Raw genomic sequence first — 15123 nt, forward strand, 5'->3', positions numbered from 1 at the left:
TGCCCTCTAGTAGACAGGTGAAGGGAGCTGAGACAGCTGGGGAAAGGCAGAGGCTTTTTCATTTCTGTTGTTACAGAAAAAGATCAAAAGTGAACATCCAGCCAGGACTAGTCCTACTTTGGAGGGAAGGGTGGAACATCAAACTAGACAGGTGGAAGAAAGAGTTGAGAGGTATTTGCTGGGGAAGGGGAGAAAAAACCATTTAAATCAGCAGCCCTAATGCCATGCATCTCAAGGTATGCAAATACAAAGCCACTAACTTGTCTTTTTGAGGAATCATGAAATACAGAATAAATCTCCAAGGAGTTGAAAAAGCATATTTGTCCCCATCTTGAAGGTGGAGGGAAAGAAAAGCCTAGTACTTGTTGAAAGGTCATTCTAACAGAGAATCGGTATGGCTTAATGGAAATCAATCAATCCATGGTATGCATTGAGTGCCCCTTGTGAGGAGAGTGCTGCATCAAGCCCTTGGGAGAGCATAATATAGCAGAGGTGGTAACACTTTCCCTACACACAAGGAATTTACAGTCTCACAGGACTGGGATCCAGGAGAACCAAGTTCAAGTCCTGAATCTTCCACCTGCCTGCTTTGTGATCTTGGGCAAGTCCCTTAACTAGTCTGTGCCTCAGTTCAGCACTTAATGAAGATAATGTCTGTGTAATGAGGATTTTTACAGATACTCATTTCTCCCTTCCTCTTAGACTATAAGCCCCATGTGGGGCAGGGACTATGTCCCATATGATTATGTTGTATCTCCCCCAGAACTTGGTTCTTAAAACAAATTCCACAGTTGTCATTATTACTACCATTAATAATACTGAGAAGGGACTGGCAAAATGGTCAAACAGTTGCCTTGCAACAATCTAAAATGTAGTAGGAAGGAACCAACATGGTTTAGCTGAGTAAATTTTGTCAGTCCAATTTAATCTTGTCCAAGAATATTGTACCAGACCACATAGGCAGGGAAGAAGCAATAACACACATAATAAAACCAAACTCATTTTCCCACCCAAACTTCCTCTGCACAAAATAAGCACTTAATAAATATGATTGACTGACAAATCCTTTCCTCCCCTTGTCCTTACCATCACTGTAGACAACACCACTATTCCCTCTGACATCTCGCAAACCCATATTTTTGGCCTTATCCTTTAACTCATCTCTCTCATTCAACCCACATATTCGATCTCTTACCAAATGCTGTTGGTTCTACCTTCATAATATCTCTAAAATCTGCCCTCTTTTCTCCATCCAAACTGCTACTCTACTGATCCAAGCACTTACCATATCCAGCCCCGGGTACTACATCAGCCTCCTTGCTGACCTCCCAGCCCCCTTTTTCTCCCCACTCCAGTCCATTGTTCACTTTGGTGCCTGAATCAGTTTTCTCTATATAAAAAAATGCAGTCTATGTCTTCCCACAGAACCTCCAGTGGTTGCCCATCCCCCTCCACATTAAACAGAAACTCCTTACCATCACTCAGCTTTAAGGCACTCAATCAGCTTGCCTCCTCCTACCTTACCTTGCAGACTTCCTACTATGAACCAGCCTGCACACTTTGCTCCTCAAATGCCAACCTATGCTCTGTACCTAGATTTCATCTATCTTTCCACCAACCCCTTGCTTATGTTCCCCTACTCCCTCCAGAGTAGGGAGTTCCCAGACTCCCCCCAGACAGACCACTTCTCTCCCCACCTTCAAAGCCTTACTAAAATTACATCTCCCCCAAGAAGGCTTCCCTGACTAAGTCTATCTTCCCCCATCTCTTTCTCTTTTCTGTGTCACCTGTGCTGTTGGATCTAAACTCTTTAAGCAATTGATATTCAACCTACCCTCAGCCCCACAGCACATATGTACATATCCATAATTTATTTTAATGGCTTTCTTCCCCTCTAGACTGTAAGCTCCTTTTGGGCTAGGAACAAACCTGCCAACTCTGTTGTATTATCCTCTCTCAAGGACTTAGTACAGTGCTCTGCTATGCAGTAAGTGCTCAATAAATGCCATTACGTGACTGAGTTTGGGAAAACTTCGGCTTCTACCCACTTGACATTTTCATTAACAAGCATAAAAGTGAGGCCTTAGTGATACTGCTGATGAGTGTGTGGACAATTAGTTTGTAGATCATACCTTGATGAGTAGTCATCAGTCAATCATCAATCAATCAATGATATCTGAGGGCTTACTGTGTGCAGGTCACTGTACTAAATGCTTGGGAGAATACATTATAATAGAGTCAGTAGACATGATCGCTGCCCAAAAGAACTTGCAGTCTAGGGGTTTGGCTTGGCAGAAAACTGAGGTGGGAAGAGGCATATTAGGTGATGTCTCCAGGGAATTGGCCCTGAGACTTCTCTAGTCAACATTTTTATTAATAAGATGGGTGAATCAAGAAGATGCTTATCAAATTTGAGGAAGAAACTAAATTGGTGGGGTTGCAATAGCCTTGAAAGGCAGAACATAATTCAAAATGACTTTGGCAAATTGGGAAAATGGACCTCCAAAATCAAGATTAAATTTAATAAGGACAAATGCAAGGGAGTGCACTTAGGGATGAAGCATTAATTTGGGAAGGGGAAAGGCTGGCTAGGCACAAAAAGAGAAGAATAGAATCTAGTACTAATAAGTAATTATACAACTGGGATTAGTAGCTGACTATATACTGAATGAGCCTGAAGTGTAGTGTTGCTCTTACAAAAAGCCTGCATAACACGAGACTGTAGCAACCAGCATATCACATGTAAGAATTGGGAAATAATCCTTTTGCTATGCTCTGAATTGGCCAGGCCCTTATTAGAAGATACCGATAACTAGACTTTAAAAAGGATTTAGACAAGTCTCAAGTCTCACAAGCCTGCAATCTTGGCATTATTCCCGCTCTCAAGGATCTGTACCCTCTCCTTCAACCCACATATTCATTTAGTCACCAAATTTTACTGGCTCTATCTGCAGAACATCTCTCGAATCCACCCCTTCCTCTCGGTCCAAACTGCTACCGTACTAATCCAAGTAATAATAATAAAAATGATAATTGTAGTATTCGTTAAGTGCTTACCATGTTCCAGGCACTGTACTAAGTACTGGGGTGGACACAGGCAAATCGGGGTGGGCACGGTCCCTTGTCCCACATGGGGCACACAATTTCAATCCCCATTTTACAGATGAGATAACTGAGGCACAGAACAGTTAAGTGTCTTGCCCAAGGTCACACAGCAGACGGAGTCGGTATCAAGACCCTGGACCTCCTGACTTCCAGCCCCGTGCTCTATCCACTACACCATGTACCTTGGCATGTCCTGTCTTGAATACTTTGTCAGCCTCCTTGCTGTTTCCCTGTCCTCTCTCCCACTACAACTACACTGCGCTTCTCTAATGCCAGCCTACTCATTGAGCCTTGCTCTTGTCTCTCTCATAGTCAACCCCTAGCTCATACTCTCCCTCCTACCTGGAATTCTCTCCTGCTCTTCACAGCTGGCAGGCAACTGCTTTTCTCATCTTTCAAACCCTTCTAAAATCACATCTCCAGAAAGACATTCCCTTATTTCTCATCTCCCCCTTTTATTTTTTCCCTTCTATATTGCCTAGGCATTTTAGTCTGAGCTCCCTAAGCACTTAGGCACTCGCGCCATCCCCACCCCACCACATATAGATATCTATCCTTATACTCTGTTTCCTTCCCTATCTATTGCCTGTCTCCACTGTTCAACTGTAAGCTCCTTGAGGGTAGGTATTACATCTGTTTGCTCTAGTGTAATCTTCCAAGTGTTCAGAAGAGTGTTCTATACACAGTAGGTGCTCAAAAAATACCATTGACTGATACAAGAAACCTTCAATGAATACCGATGATTGATTGATTGGTTGATTAGAGAAACTGGAAGGGGTTCTGAGAAGAGTGACAAAAATAGTCAAAAATTTGGAAACTAGGTCCCGACAGGAAAAATGCAAGAGAACGAGGTTGTTTGACCTGGAGAAGGATGAAGTGTGAGTTACTTGTGTTCAAGTACTTAAACCGTTACTCCAGGGAGGATATTGACCAGTGGTCCTAACGTCCACTGAGAACCAAAGAAAGGAGACATTTGGGTTGGGCACAAGGGAGAACTTCCTGACCCTCTGGGTGATGACTCAGCAGGATGGGCTGCCAAAGACAGGAAGGCTCCACTCCTGAAAATCTTTAATAAATAATAGGCAATCACCTGCCTCGATAGGTTTTCTCACCTGCACCTGGAGGTGAGGAATTTGACCACGTTATCCCCAGAGGGCCTTTCTCTTTTATCCCCTGAAGAGATTAAAATAGACTCCCATCTTTCTAGGAGGCTTAAATTAAACCAGAAGGGAAGGGCTGGGTTAGATATTTTAGGTAGGTTCCTCGCAACCTGAGGATTCTCAAATTTTATTCTCAGCCTCTCTTGTGGAGAAAGCATATTTTCTGTTGCCCACAGGCTATGTAGTCTTTAGACTGTGCTCCTGATCTGGGACAGGGACAGGGATATGTATCTGACATGGTTATCCTGTATCCATCCCAGCACTTGGTACAGGGTTTGTCACATAGTAAGCTCATCACAAATACCACAAATATGATTATAGCTCTAAATTAGGTACCGTGGTATTTACTAGGTAGGTATAATAATAATAATAATAATAATAATGTTGGTATTTGTTAAGCGCTTACTATGTGCCGAGCACTGTTCTAAGCACTGGGGTAGACACAGGGGAATCAGGTTGTCCCACGTGGGGCTCACAGTCTTAATCCCCATTTTACAGATGAGGGAACTGAGGCCCAGAGAAGTGAAGTGACTTGCCCACAGTCACACAGCCGACAAGTGGCAGAGCTGGGATTCGAACTCAGGAGCCCTGACTCCAAAGCCCATGCTCTTTCCACTGAGCCACGCTGCTTCTAGGTATGTCAGACCTTCACACTATTCTCTGACTTTCAAATGTTAGGAATCAGGTGAGGCCTCAGTTTCAGTTCCTTTCTTGGAAAGGAGCAGAATGGCATAGTGGATAGAAGTAGATAGAAGCAGATAGAAGCAGCATGGTGTGGTGGATAGAGCATGGGCCTGGGAGCCAGGAGGTCATGGGTTCTAATCCTGGCTCTGCCACTTGTCTTCTGTGTGATCTTGGGTAAGTCACTTCACTTCTCTGTGTCACAGTTAACTCATCTATAAAATGGGGATTAAGACTGTGAGCCCCACATGGGACAGGGACTGTGTCCAAGTTGATTTACTTACATCCACCCCTGTGGTTTGTACAGTGCCTGGCACATAGTAAGTGCTGAAGTGCTGTTACTGTTATTATTGCAAAGGTATTTCTACCTTTCTTGACTAGTCTGTTCCTCTTCCCTGGGAAAGGTGAGTTGCCTCTGGAAGAGGAAAAAAAAAATTCCACCAGCAGAGTGTGCAAGAGACATCCCTTCCACAGTGACATTATTCCGACTCGGCTCCCAGCTCCGGGACAAAGGCACCTTGATGCCCATTCAGGCACAGACATACACCTGCTATTGCATGGACCGTTCTGAGTCCATCCCCGCAATCTTTCACCGACTCTCCTCCACTTTTGCTACTGTTTATTAGGATGAGACATCGCTTCTCTGTGAAACTAGCCTTGGTTACTGCCTTAATGGCAAGTCTGAATTCCTGATTTTCTCCAGTAAAAGCCACCCTGGAGGGAGCAGCCTAAGTTTTCCTAGAATGAAATTCCAGGAGTCATTAAAATACATCCTTTCTTGGGCATTTTCTTATAAAAAATTTGGTTAATGGGGAAAATTAGGAAATCCTCCAACAGGGTTCCCTTTCCTTCAACTTTTTATTTAGGCTGTGAACGACCCAGTTTCATCATACTCTCCCAAATGCTTAGTACAGTGCTCTGCACACAGTGAGCCCTCAATAAATTTCATTGCTCGAACAACCTCTTCTATTACACAACTCAAAAGGCCGCTCCATAATGCGTGGAGCTGCAGACACCGATTTATGGAACTACTTCATGACAGGCACTCTCTTCTTTAGCTGTCTCATACGGCCCCTCTGGTGGGGGCTAACGGAGCGGAGCGGCTAATTCCTTGCAGGGCAAGCACCCTTGGAAATCCAGGAGAATGGGTACTTGAGAGACAAACCATTTTGTAAATTCACACCTCAGATTCTCTTCCCAATCCGCACTTTCTCCCCCCCTCTGCTGCTTCTTCTCCATTGGGCGCAGTTCCCGATCCCTTTACTTTGCACCTGGGCGCATCCCCCGATCCCTCACCTTTGCACCCGAGCTCAGCCCCTGATCCCTTGTCTTTGCGCCAGGGCGCAGCCCCTGATCCTTCGCCTTTGAGCCTGGGCGCAGCCCCCATCCTTGGCCTTTTTCTCCTTTGCGCCTGAGGTGTAACCCCTGATCCCTCTCCTTTGCGTCTGGGCGCAACCCCTGATCTTGCGCCTTTACGCCTGGGTGTAACCCCCGATCCCTCACCTTTGAGCCCAGGTGCAGCCCCGATCCCTCGCCTTTGCGTTCGGGCGCAGCCTCGGATCCCTCGCCTTTGTGCCTGGGCGTAGCCCCCGTCCCTCTTCTTTGCACCCAAGCGCAGTCCCTCGTCTCGTACCTTTGCGCCTGGGCGCAGTTCCCGATCCCTCTCCTTTGCGCCTGGGCGTAGCCCCTTTCCCTCCTCTTCGCGCCCAGGCGCAGCCCCTGATCCTTCACCTTTGCGCCCAGGCGCAGCCCCTGATCCCTCATCTTTACGCCCGGGAGCAAACAATCCCGCTTCCCCCCCCCCCCCCCCCGCCCCATCCCTCGCCTTTGCGCCCGGGCGCATCCCCGGCTCCACCCGGCGCTATCCAGGAGTGGCGTCGGCGAGGTCGCGGGGCTTTGCCGGTTGCCGAGCCCGCGTCCGGGGGTGGAGGAGGAGGCCACCCGGGGGACGAAGGTGTGGCCACGGATGGGGGGTGCTAAGAGGGAGACCCTCGGTCCCGGGGACAAGGTGTGGCCGGGGAGGGGACACACACACACTCTCTGCCCCCGGTTGCTATGGAGCAAAGAGGGCGGGAGGCAGCCTGGCCCCATCTTCCCCGGGGTCCCCTCGCCCCGGCCGGGGGCTGCAGGGACACTTGGCTGGAGACATCCCGGACAGGCCGAGGAGGAGGAGGAGGAGGAGGAGGAAGAGAAGGGAGGAGGAGGAGGAGGAGGGGAAGGGGGGCGGGGCGGAGGGGGAGGGGAGAACGGGAAGGCGGGGAGGGAATCCGGAGCCTCTGATCTCCGGGTGGCTTGTCCCACTTTCCTCCTCCCCAGCGGAGTTTCCTCCTGTTGGGCAGGCGGAGCCCGGAGAAGCGGAGCCCAGCCGGGGGCGGGGGCCGGGAGGGGGAAGAGGAGAGGGGCTCTCCTCCCGCAGCCCGGGGCGGGGGAGGGCGGGGAGGGAACGTGGATCGGGCCCCGGAGGAGCCAAGGACGGCGGAGAGACGGAAAAAGAGAAAGAAAGAGGGGGAGAAAAGGAGAGAGCCTGCGTGCATCTCCCCCTACCTCCCCGCCTCTGGACCAGCGCCCGCAGCGGGACTTCGCAGCCTGCGAGCTCTTCTGCAGGTTAGTGGACCCTGCCCAACTCTTCCCCCGGCCCCCTGGCCTCCCCTCCAGGTCAGGTGCGGCGCCCCTCTCCATCCCTCGCCAGCCCCCTCCATCAGTGACCCTGGGCTTAGCGAGGGAGGGGCGAAGAGGGGGTGGGGGTCGTCTCCCCTTTCCTGCCCTGCCGGGAACCAGGACCCCCGATCAGGGTCCAGACGCCCTCCCGGGATCGCGTGGTGGGGGGCGGGATGACCGGTCCTTTTTTTCCCCCCACCCCACAACTGGCCCTGGATTCCCGGGCAAAAAGTGGCGCCCGGAGTTGCGTGGGAATCCGGGGAACTTTAATTAGACTTTTGATGGAGAGGGCGGTGGTTTGGCTCAGGCTAAGCGGCATCGCCTCACCTTTTCTCCTCCCGCCCGCTCAAGGAAAAGTGAAAACGGGAGGGAAAAAGGATAGCAGAGCTGCCCTTGCGGGGATCCATGGAGGGGCTTCAGCCTTTCCAAGAAAAAAAAATGTATTCAAAGACAATACTCCGCTATAAAAAAAAAATGCTTTGTGAGGAAAGCTGTAGACAAAGCTGACCGAGATTATTTTTGAAAATTATTTTTTGGAACAAGAAAACTTTAGGTAGAAGACCCTCCGTGTCGTCAATATTCTTCTGTTTCCTCCCTTTTCCTTGGTGCTCCGATCATAAAATCGGAGTCTACCCTTCCTGCCCTCTCACCTCGGTGAAGCTTTTCATTATATCTTCCCAAACCCCAAGATCATTTTGCGAACTTAAAGAGTTCCATCCTTCTTCCAGGAAGACGGGCTCCCCTCCCCTAGGGGTGCCATTTATTAAGTCCCGCTTTTCCAGGGAAAGAACATGACTGAGCTTTTAGCATACAGATGTACTGCTGGTCGGGACCCAGCAGCTCGGGAGATCCAGAGGGCTTTAATTCTCCATCTAAGTCCTCAATGACATACCAGTCCATGCCAATCTAGAAGGAGCTGTTACGGTTTAACAGGTTAAAAATCAGCCTGTTGGAAAACCCCAGGTTCATATTCACGTATTGACAGACTTCATAACGAGTCCCTAAATACATATTTATCATACAAATGTCAAAGGTGCTGAAATACGTATTTACACCCTGAGCCATAACTTGAGTGGATTAATGATGCTTTTGGACAGAGTGGTTTAAGATGTGCCCAACTTTTTGTATACCTTACCGGGAGATTTTTGTCCCCTTTAATCAAACATCAGCCCACCCACAACATTCATAAATCGGACCGTTTTAATAAGCCCATAAAAATGTGTCCTGCACATACTACATCGGGGCTCAAATGGTGAGCATTTAATGAGGAATTCTTCCTCTAGCGTTTCATGTCGATTGCACGCTCTATCTGTCATCATTTGTTTGACCGGGAGAGCTGCCCCCCCGCCCCCCGTTTCTGACTTCATTTGTGTTGGAGATCTGAACCCTCTCTCTTTGAAGGCATTTACACCCCTAAAAGCAGTGACTCCCTGCTGGCCTTAGGTGCGCCCCTCCTGATGGAAAACAGAGCCTTCTCTAAACTGAAGGATTCTTCCTTAAAATGACCTAATATAATCGGGACAAAGGAGAAATGAAGTTGTGTCTTGAAAGTGAGTTTTTTTTGGGGGGGGGCTGCTTTGGCTTGTTTTGGCTTTTTCTTGATGCTAATTTTTTTCCAATGGAAATGGGTAATTCATGCAGCTTCCAAAATGAAGGGAGGGTGGGATTCTTTTGACAATGTTCAAAGGAATATTTAGTTGGAGAACTTGCGCATAACCTGAGTGTGTAGTGAGATTGGAAAAAGTTAAAAATCTTTCAAAAAGGGCAGAAGCAGGACTTTCATTTGGGGCCCGAGGCCCAGGTATTTAGGGGACAGCCTCAGCGATCTCATAAGGGAGGGTAATAATAATAATAATAATAATAATTGTGGTATTTAAGATGCTTGCTGGGTGCCAAGGAATGTACTGTGTGCACTGGGTTGATAGAAGACTCACAGGTCAGACACAGTCGCTGTTCCATATGGGGAGAGAAAGCAGGTAGGTCATCCCCATTATACAGGTGAAATACATCATCTGATTTCTCTTCCATTGGAGAGGAAGCTCACTCCAGTTCCTTATGAGGGAGCTGCCTTTTCAGAAATTCCTTTCATGACCACGGGCTCTGCTTATTTCACAGGTAGGCCACAGAAGTTCTATGGCTTTCAGGATAAGTGTTAAGATCCTCTTTTGAATCCATGAGCGAGCTTCCAAATCCAGTTTTCGCTAACACCTGCTACCCAGGCTAGTCCAGGAGAATGGCAGTGATCTTTGGAGTTATTTAAGTTCTGCTGCTGAACAAAGTGAATTTTTAAAAAAGGGAAAGGGAATGGGAGGGTAAAAGGGAGTATGAAAAAATTTAGCAGCCAGCATCCCATGGAACCATCTGGTTGGTTCATGGAGAAGCATGGCAGAACCGAGGCTTCTAGTAATCAAATCTCTCTTCTCTGCAGCAAACCCATCGGCAAGAATCAAATCCAAATCACAGCAGAGATTGATAGTCAAAGAACCAATTAAATGAAATAATCCTGGTAGGATTGAACACAGAAAATCTTTAAAAGAATTCAGGAAGCAGACGTGCATTTCTCTCTCCCTGTGCTTTGCCTCCCACACTTGCCTTAAGCACTCCCTCCTACATTCATATTCATAGCCAAACACAAACATACACACATGCTGTAGTACTATATTTACTTACCTGCTACCTGGGTTAATATGCATGACTTTCCTTCTGCCTTGGATTTAAAAAAGACCCCAATTTTTAAAAGTCAATGATGCTTCACATAAGGTCAAGGATTAATTATTCACAAGGAGGCATCAATCAGCAAGTGTGTATGATTTATTTATAAATCATCAGGGTTGTAGAATGAAACATTGCATTCTGATTTTTCTTTGCATTTTAGAGGATGGGAAGATGAAAGATCTAAAATGTACTTGTCTGACCTTTTGAGTTTTTGAAAGTTTTCTGTGCTGCATATTTTGAGAGAAGGATATTTTGTGACTCTAGTTTCTTTTGATAGGCTTATAACCAAAATGTCTCTTGGGAAATGGCCGGCACATTTGCTATTTGAGTAATGAACATTTACTGATGCTGAGCATCAGTAAATTTAGCTTTTTAAACCTGTGTTGAAATCCTTGCTGCTGTATGCTAAAGAGTCTAAAAAAGTTCTCTAACTTCATGCTTTATGGTATTTGCAAAGTTTGTCTAAATGGCTCCTCTTACATCTTAATGATTCTTCATTTCATTTTTAAAATAGCCAAGTTGAATTTTCCTACTTGGAAAATGTATCTGGACTCTTTGTATTGCTCTTCACTCACAATTACTGCCAAAAAAAATCAATGGCTTACCATGCATTTTACATTTTTGCTGATGACAAGCAGGATGGCTCTTTGTAAAAGCTCATATTTCTTTCTGATGATTAGTCCACAGTGGTGGTAGGTAAATAGCGCTGTATAAATTTGCTCCAAGCCGTCTGAATCTGATTAGTTGTCATGACACAAGTAACTGGGACCCTGATGTAGAATCCTCATTTAGATGACTTGACAGGACAGTTGTAACAAGTTTGGTTAACAGCTAGAGCAGGGCGTTCTTTTTCTGCCTCTTATTGGGGACCCTAAAGGGTGATTTATCAGTGAGACACTACAACAAAATTACCCATCTGCCCAATTAGTTGCAAATGCTTCTTATCTCAAGTCCACAATATCTAATTGATATGCAGGGCTCTTGCTCTTGTGGAAGAATACACAAATTTCCCCCCACACCCAACTCTCCTTTGCCTTTGCTTTATCTTATCTCTGTCAGGTGGAGATACTAGAGCAGTATATTGTGTGATTATTATAAAGATGTGGGAAAGTAATGCAGATAAACGGACTTGTCAGTTCTTTAATAAACTATTATCACAATTAAAATCAGTAAACAGTGCATAAAAATTATCCAAATGATTCAGCTAATCAGAATATAATGAGTTATTAACAAAAGATTAATATAATGCTTAGAGAAGAGATCAATATGTCAGCATTGTGATGTCCAGCAATTAAAATGAAGCTATTACAACAGTACATATTGTCTTCTGTGTTCAGTATTTATTTCCCAGTGGGAATTTTTCATGCCCAAACTGTTGTTGAAAACATGTTGGGGAAAAAAATGTATCTGGATGGTAACTACGTTTTGTGGTTCCTGTTGAAATGACAAAATACTTTTCAGTGAAAAGCGAGCTGTGATTATGGAGGTGGTTGCTGCTCTCTTATGCTACTTTACATAAAAAGACCAATTTTAAATAAGGGGGAAAAAAACGCTCAATACCTAAAAATGGTGAAATGAGGAGATTAAAGTCCTATCGACTTCACTGCAGGAAAGAGAACTCTTATTTTTTCCAGTGTCTTAATTTCTCACATCCTCTCTCCTGCCTGCTCTCCCCATATTCAAAGCCCTTCTGAAATCATATCTCCTCCTGGAAGTCTCCCTTGATTAACTTCCAATCTCCACTCTTTATATCATCCAACTGCAGCTTCAGCCCTACTATGCCTCCTGAACATTTAAATACTGACAACCTCCATAGCACTTAGTTACTTATTTAATACCCAGAATTGCTACTCCTTTCTATAATATATTTAAAGATCTGATTTCTCTGGTAGAGTATAAACTCCTAAAAGGAAGTGATCAGGCATGCTAATTTCTGTAGTACTCTCCGAAAATCTTAGGTGCTCAATAAATGATTGAACTAGAGGGTATTTAACTTAAGCATCACATCAGTTGCTGTGGCAGAAGGCTGATTTTACAACTTGTTCAGGGAAGAAGTTGTGAGTTTCACATTTCTATTATAAAAGACGTAAAGCTATCTAGTTACCGGTGTTGTTAAGGAACAGTCCTTGCCAGCCCAAGTTGTTCCCTGGTTGGTTAAAAATTCAGAATTGGAGACTTAGTAGGCAGGATGTGAAATGTCTGTTTTCACTTGGGTCGACAATAAGAAACAATATTGATTCTATCTCAAAAGTAACCTTTCTGGAAAGCCATGGAGTGCATACAGGAGGCTTTTAGGGCCTGATTGTCACAATGGCCATATTTATTCCAAGGCAGCCTCAACTGTTTACAGAATCTCACACTTAGAGTGTTTTCATGGTAAATGCTTCCACTTCTAGAGAACGTGATTTTTTTTCATAAACCGCTTTAATGTTACCAAGAGGAGATATGCTGGTGATGTGAATCTGGGGTTCAAGCAAAGCAGCGTGTCTTAGTGGAAAGATCATGAGCGTGGGAGTCAGAGGACCTGGATTCTAATCCCGGTTCCGTGATTCACCTGCCCCTTCTTGGTGTCTTTATTTTCTCAACAGTAAAATGGGGATTAAATATATGTTCTCACGCCTATCTAGGCTGTGAACTCTATGTGAGAGAGGGACTGTGCCCAATTTGATTATCTCGATTCCACCCCAGTGCTTAGTACAGGGCTTGGCACCTAGTGAGTACTTAAGTACCACAAATATTAAGGCAATATGAGTGTGGTGGTCACAGATGCACCAGCATGTCAGTCAATCAAATTTATTGAATGCATACTGTGTACAGAGCACTTTATTAAAGCACTTGGGATAGTACAATATAACAGACACATTCCCTACCCACAGTGAGTTTGTAGTCTAGAGGAAGAGCTCTGTATTGTATAATAGTGAACTTCAGAATGAGGCACTTTTTACCAAAGTTTTCAGAGCACTTCCACATCTGCCACCAATAACATCTAAATGAAGGTTATTTTCCCATTTTATAGGAGGGGAAGTGGAGGCACACAGAACTTAAATTCTAGTTTTTGCATCAAGCTCCTCAACTGGGCCGTATTGGAGCCAAGAGCAAAATCCAGGGTCCAGGATTCCTCAGTTTTCCTGTCCTCTCACCCCCAACCACCTTCTTTAGAAAGTACTTGCCACTGTGCAAAAGTTCAGAAAGCATCCTCTTGCTTATACTTTTTCTTTATGCTATTTGTTAAGCACTTACAACGTGCAAGGCACTATACTAAATGCTGGAGTAGACACAAGCCAATCTGGTTATACACAGTCCGTGTCCCACATGGGGCTCACAGTCTTGTACCCCATTCTACAGATGAGGTAACTGAGGCCCAGAGAAGTTAAGTAAATTGCTTAAGGTCACAGAGCAGACAAGTGGCAGAGTTGGAGTTAGATCCCAGGTCCTTTTGACTCCTGGGCCCGTGCTCTTTCCACTAAGCCACTAGGACTCTACTGAGACCTTTCCGTTTCAGGTAGTGGTGGTCAGAAACAGGATGACTTCAAATATATGGAGCAATTTCATCAGCATGGCCCACGGCAAGAGCATGGGCTTGAAAGTCAGAGGACGTGGGTTCTAATCCTAGCTCCACCACAAGGTCTGCTGTGTGACCTTAGGCAAGTCACTTAACTTCTCTGGTCCTCAGTTACCTCATCTGTAAAATGGAGATTAAGACAGTGAGCCCCTTGTGGGACAGGGACTGTGTCCAACCTGATTACCTTTTATCTACCCCGGTGCTTGGGACAGTGCTGGGCACATAGTAAGTGCTTAACAAATAATAATAATGTTGGAATTTGTTAAGCACTTACTATGTGCAGAGCACTGTTCTAAGCACTGGGGTAGATGCAGGGTAATCACGTTCTTCCACGTGAGGCTCACAGTTAATCCCCATTTTACAGATGGGGGAACTGAGGCACAGAGAAGTTAAGTGACTTGCCCACAGTCACACAGCTAAGTGGCAGATCCGGGATTCGAACCCATGACCTCTGACTCTGAAGCCCGGACTCTTTCCACTGAGCCATGCTGCTTCTACCATCATCAATAGTATCATCATTATTCAGGTTCTGACCTAACTGCAAGCTTTCAGGACTGTAGTCTCAAACAGCCCTTCTCAGCTTCGACCCCTGATCCCGGGATCTCTTTGGTGGATTCTGAGGGCTGACTCCTATGACCAGTTCCCAGAAATGGCTGCCCAATAAGTGCAAGTGATGACTGTCCCCACCATTTACCAAAGATCAGATGGGATCTTCAGAATGTGGGAGGTTGACCCTTCGCAAGAACAGTATATATTGGCAGGTGCTTCACTAAAAGAACTTCTAGACTTGGGGAGTAAATTTCCCTCCCTGTGGGCAGGGATTGTGTCCATTTATGGGTACAGTGTACTCTCCCAAGCTCTTAGTACAGTGCTTTGCATACAGTAAGCACTCAATAAATACAATTGAATGAAGTAAGCTCTCAATAAATATGATTGAATGAGTGAAAGAAAAAGTTTATTTCACCTCTGAAGCAATGCAACCATGGAAATAAAGGCTGCCAACAGAGTTCAAGATGCGAATCTAAATAAAACATTTGCTGAAAGAAGCACATTTGATTTGGCAACTGTGACCAGAATAAATGCAAAATCAGAATTCAAAGCTCACCTATATACCAAGCTTCTGTTTACATTGGCAGAGGGGGAAAGTGGGTCATTATCCTTCAAGCCAAAAATGCCCACTTGATTGTGAGTTTCTTGAGGTTAGGGATCGTGTCTACTTACTCTGTTGTACTTTCCCAACCA

At 45.5% G+C, this 15123-nt stretch overlaps 1 protein-coding gene across 1 annotated transcript in view; it reads left to right on the forward strand.

The window, feature by feature from the left end:
* The first annotated feature begins 7385 nt into the window (after positions 1-7385).
* The window catches only part of CHST8 (carbohydrate sulfotransferase 8), a 307225-nt gene continuing 299487 nt past the window's right edge, over positions 7386-15123 (forward strand). The window contains exon 1 of the mRNA XM_007671503.3: positions 7386-7550. The gene's annotated coding sequence lies outside the window, so the exon portion shown is untranslated. The remainder of the gene's footprint in view (positions 7551-15123) is intronic.

This window comes from Ornithorhynchus anatinus, chromosome 11, assembly GCF_004115215.2.
Source record: "Ornithorhynchus anatinus isolate Pmale09 chromosome 11, mOrnAna1.pri.v4, whole genome shotgun sequence".
NCBI lineage: Eukaryota > Metazoa > Chordata > Mammalia > Monotremata > Ornithorhynchidae > Ornithorhynchus > Ornithorhynchus anatinus.